Consider the following 6000-nt stretch of genomic DNA (forward strand, 5'->3'; position numbering starts at 1 on the left):
ACAGAAGGCTGGCAGAGCGCACAGTCTGGTCCTGGTGATCAGTGGTGTGGACTGTATTCTACAAGGCTCACTCCACAGTATCATGTACTGGAATCTACAGTTAATACTGTAAAGATATTAGCCCTACCCCAGAATAATAATAGATTTAGTGACTTTATAATCACCAACATATAGAGATGAAATAATACCACCATATTGGATAATAGCTCATACCATGACTGGATAACAAAACACTGTAACGTTATAGCTCCATATCATGACTGGATAACACCACCATACAGCGACTGAATAACCGCCATACAGTGACTTGATAACCGCCATACAATGACTGAATAACACTGCCGTACAGTGACTGGATAACACCACCACACAATGATTGGATAACACCGCCATACAATGACTGGATAACACCGCCATACAGTGACTGGATAACACCGCCGTACAGTGACTGGATAATAGTGCAATGCAGTGACTGGATAACACCGTCATACAGTGACTGGATAACACCACCACACAATGACTGGATAACACCACCATACAATGACTGGATAACACCACCACACAATGACTGGATAACACCACCATACAATGACTGGATAATAACGCCATACAGTGACTGGATAACACTGCCATACAGTAACTAGATAACACTGCCGTACAGTGACTGGATAACACCGCCGTACAGTGACTGGATAACACCGCCGTACAGTGACTGGATAGCACCGCCATACAGTGACTGGATAGCACCTCCATACAGTGACTGGATAGCACCTCCATACAGTGACTGGATAGCACTGCTATACAGTGACTGGATAACGCCACCATACAATGACTGGATAATGCTGCCAAACAGTGACTGGATAAAGCTGCCATACTGTGACTGGATAACAGGTTATAAGGGGACACAGTACAGTATGTGACCAGGGGCACAGTATAGAGTATAAGAGGGCAAAGTACATGGTATGATTAGGGGCACTGTACAGGCTATGATAAGGGGGCACAATGCAGGGTATGAGGGCATACAGGTTAGTAGGCACAGTATAGGGTATAAGAAGGTATAGTAGAGGTTAGGAGGCATAGTACAGGGGTATCCCCTTATGCTCCAGTGATGTGCCTCTTACAGGGTATCATAATGTGGCAGTAGGGAGAAGGTGAGGTTTTTTTCTCCCTGGCTGTGACGCTCTGCGCTACGATTGTACAGCGATACAGCCAGCTAGAAGGAACGCCCATTGAGAAACAGGACAGTCTCCTCCTCCCTGCTTCGATAGTAGTAATTATCATACAGCGCAGGAGACGGTAACGGGGGCCACAGCGGGGGAACGGAGTGGTACCCAGATATAATAGTAAGTGCAGGGAGATCCCTGGGCACCGCTCTACATGTTCTGCTACTTAGTTAACAAAGTCCGGACCCATGAAAGGTCCTAGTCTTTATATAATCTGACTGACACGCTGCCAGGCGCCGGGCCCCTTGTCAGCCTGGGCCCCGAAGCAGCTGCTTCCCCGGTAGTTACGCCACTGGAACCCGCACTGAATCCTGACCCATTCATTTCAATGGGTCTGTGTACATGAGCATTGTTTTTAACGCATCAGTTCTGCGTTGCGTGAAAATCGCAGCATGTTCTATATTCAGCTTTTTTTTACGCAGCCCTGGCCCCATAGAAGTAAATGGGGCTTCACTGAAAAACGCATTGCATCTGCAAGCAAGTGCGGATGCGTTTTTCACTGATGGCTGCTAAGAGATGTTGTTTGTAAACCTTCAGTTTTTTATTGCATCAAAACACATTGCACCCACGCGAAAAAAACTGAACAACTGAACGCAATTGCAGACAAAACTGACTGAACTTGCTTGCAAAATGGTGCGAGTTTCATTGAATGAACCCTGAACGCATCCGAAGCCAATCTGTATCGTTCGTGTGAAAGAGGCCTAAAGCTGGCCATGCACATTCAATAACTGTCGCAATCATTTAGCCGACTGCTCTCTCGACTCATTTACATACGGTGCATGTGTTTTCAAGGAGAAAGTCACACTTAGGCCTCATGCACACAACCTTTTTTTTTTGCGGTCTGCAAAAACGGGTTCTGTTTTTCCGTGATCCGTGACCGTTTTTTCGTCCGTGGGTCTTCCTTGATTTTTGGAGGATCCACGGACATGAAAAAAAAGTCGTTTTGGTGTCCGCCTGGCAGTGCGAAGCCAAACGGATCCGTCCTGAATTACAATGCAAGTCAATGTGGACGGATCCGTTTGACGTTGACACAATATGGTGCAATTTCAAACGGATCCGTCCCCCATTGACTTTCAATGTAAAGTCAGGAGTTAATATACCATAGGATCGGAGTTTTCTCCAATCCGATGGTATATTTTAACTTGAAGCGTCCCCATCACCATGGGAACGCCTCCATGTTAGAATATACCATCGGATTTGAGTTAGATCGTGAAACTCAGATCCGACAGTATATTCTAACACAGAGGCATTCCCATAGTGATGGGGACGCTTCTAGTTAGAATATACTACTAACTGTGTACATGACTGCCCCCTGCTGCCTGGCAGCACCCGATCTCTTACAGGGGGCTGTGATCCGCACAATTAACCCTTCAGGTGCCGCACCTGAAGGGGTTAATTGTGCGTATCATAGCCCACTGTAAGAGATCAGGGGCTGCCAGGCAGCAGGGGGCAGACCCCCCTCCCTCCCCAGTTTGAATATCATTGGTGGCCAGTGTGCGGCCTCCGTCGGCCCCCCTCCCTCCCTTTATTGTAATATCATTGGTGGCCAGTGTGCGGCCCCCCCTCTATTGTAATATTATTGGTGGCCAGTGTGCGGCCTCCGTCGGCCCCCCTCCCCCCCTCTATTGTAATTTCATTGGTGGCCAGTGTGCGGCCTTCGTCGCCCCCCCCCCCCCTCCCTCTATTGTATTATCAATATTACAATATTAGAAGCATCATACTTACCTGCTGCGATGTCTGTGACCGGCCGGGAGCTCCTCCTACTGGTAAGTGACAGATCATTAAGCAATGCGCCGCACAGACCTGTCACTTACCAGTAGGAGGAGCTCCCGGCCGGTCACAGACATCGCAGCAGGTAAGTATGATGCTTCTAATATTGTAATATTGCTAAGTAACCATGGCAATTAAGCCTGCAGTAGCGTCCTGGTTGCCATGGTTACCGATCGGAGCCCAGAGCGATTAAACTGGGACTCCGATTGGAATCTCCGCTGCCACCAATGATCGGGGGGGGGGGGGGGTAAGAGGGGGCCGCACACTGGCCACCAATGATATTAATACAATAGAGGGGGGCCGGGGGGGCCGCACACTGGCCACCAATGATAATACAATAGAGGGAGGGAGGGGGGGGGGGCCCGGGGAGGCCGCACACTGGCCACCAATGATATTACAATAGAGGGAGGGGGGGCGGGGGGGCCGCACACTGGCCACCAATGATAATACAATAAAGGGAGGGGGGGGCGGGGGAGGCCGCACACTGGCTACCAATGATATTACAATAGAGGGAGGGGGGCCGGGGGGGCCACACTGGCCACCAATGAAATTAAAACTGAGGAGGGAGGGGGGTCTGCCCCCTGTTGCCTGGCAGCCCCTGATCTCTTATAGGGGGCTATGATATGCACAATTAACCCCTTAGGTGCAGCACCTGAGGGGTTAATTGTGCGGATCACAGCCCCCTGTAAGAGATCGGGTGCTGCCAGGCAGCAGGAGCAGTCATGTACACAGTTCGTAGTATATTCTAACTAGAAGCGTCCCCATCACCATGGGAACGCCTTTGTGTTAGAATATACTGTCGGATATGAGTTTTCACGAAGTGAAAAAGCTTTTATGCAGACGGATCTTCGGATCCGTCTGTATGAAAGTAACCTACGGCCACGGCTCACGGACGCGGATGCCAAACTTGTGTGCATCTGATGGTCCGTCAAAAAAATAGGACAGGTCCTATTTTTTTGACGAACAGGAAACACGGATCACGGATGCGGCTGCAAAACGGTGCATTTTCTGATTTTTCCACTGACCCATTAAAGGCAATGGGTCCGCGAAAAAAAACGGAAAACGGCACAACGGCCACGGATGCACACAACGGTCGTGTGCATATGGCCTTATGGTGGTGGCTTATTTCCTGGGAGAACAAAGGATTGGATGAAAAAAAATGTATTGCCCAGTCAGTCAGGAGCTCCCCATACACATTAGACTGTCGGCTGGTTTGGCCTACAATACAGTAATGTGAATGGGGGTTTGAATTTATATATTTTTTTTCAGTATTAAAACGCAAGAAAAATTATACAAGTGTGGTATTATTGTAACCATACTGACCTGGAGAATGAAGATAAAAGGTCAATTTTACCTCATAGTGTACAGTGTAAAAAAAAAAAATTTGGTTTTTTCCCAATTCTACCCCATTTGGATTTTTTTCCCCGCTTCCTACTACATGGTATGCAACCGTAAATGGTGCCATTAGAAGGTACAACTTGTCTGACAAAAAATAAGCCCTCATAAGGCTATGTGAATGGAAAAATAAAAAAGTTAGGACTATGGGAACGCGGGGAGTGAAAAACGAAAGCGCAAAAATGGAAAATCTCAGGGTCCTTAAGGGGTTAAAGTATAATTATATTCTGGCCTAATTAATAACATTACACATTCTATTTAAAGAGGAAAACTAATTTATGCAAACAATTTGTACTAATTGTATAACCGCTTTCATATGTCTTATTACGGCATTTAAATATTATAACAAGCAGAGGACCTTGAAAATGATGAAGCACAAAGTATTCTAGTAAATTTACTAAATTTTAATTATAATATACAACAGCAAAGCCAAAAATATAAAACTGGGACCCCTTGAAGTGGATTGGTGGGAAATGTATGATCAGACTAATCACAAGAACAGGGGTCCCAGCATCCCTTAAGAGAATGAAGTGATGGTACGCATGCATGACCAACAGTTGATTCACTTCTATGGAACTTTGAAGATAGGCAAATGCTGTGAATAGAGTGGTGGTCACACATGCACACCACTGCTTCCTTCACGCAGGGTACTCAGGAAACCCCATTCTTATGATCTGTGGAGGTCCCAGAAATCCGACACAACGATCATACATTTATTACCCATGGATAGGTGATAAAGTTTTCTACCAGGAAAACGCCTTTTACTGAATACCGACGTTACTTTGCCTATCTGCAGTAAATTCAAAATGGTTCAACTCTGTATACAAAATCCCACATAAACCAATGTTATTGCCACTCTTGTATCACAGAACTGGCATCCTCTAACTGATAATTGCCAGCAAGCATCTAACGTTCATGTGTGGCCTGGTCTGATTGCTTCTCAGGACACACAAAAGTAACAATTGAGGTTTTTTTTGCCATAGAATTAAGTCTCAGGTTAGGGTTTTCAGCAGGAAAATTCACACATGGCAGATGTGCTGCAGAATGAGTCCCATTCAGATATATAGATTGTTTTTTAGGAACTCGTATGAATATACCCTTAAAATCTTTCAGACGAATATGAATTGTTTGCTGAGTTTCTGTTTTGTATCAGTAACCTCGCTTTTGTATATGATAAAGTTAACTCTAGTACTATGCTATAGAAAAATATTAATCTTGCTATATATAATATATATATTCATAAACTGAGTAGTCTCTTAAATAATGTACACAGTTTTTCTATGGACACAAGCTTCTTGAGATGCTGTAAGCTGCCTATCTATATGTAGTGCAGTCTTTCTGCTGCATTATGTGCCACTGGTGCAGGGGGTGGGGGACCAAGGTCCACCTAGCTCAGGGGCCCACTGGGGGATTCATCTGTTCCCTTCTGGCAATAAAGCCTCCTCTAGAAATCTGGTGGTCAAGCATATTGTGTTGCTTCCCCCATAGACAGACACTGGGGACAGCAAGTTAGGCTACAAACGTATTCAATTACTGTCAAATCCGGCTCAGATAATTAGGACCTTCTGTCAGTTATGTCCTGGGCAGGCTATCCAATGACCATACAGTACAC

Source organism: Bufo bufo, chromosome 1, assembly GCF_905171765.1.
Source record: "Bufo bufo chromosome 1, aBufBuf1.1, whole genome shotgun sequence".
Classification (NCBI taxonomy): domain Eukaryota; kingdom Metazoa; phylum Chordata; class Amphibia; order Anura; family Bufonidae; genus Bufo; species Bufo bufo.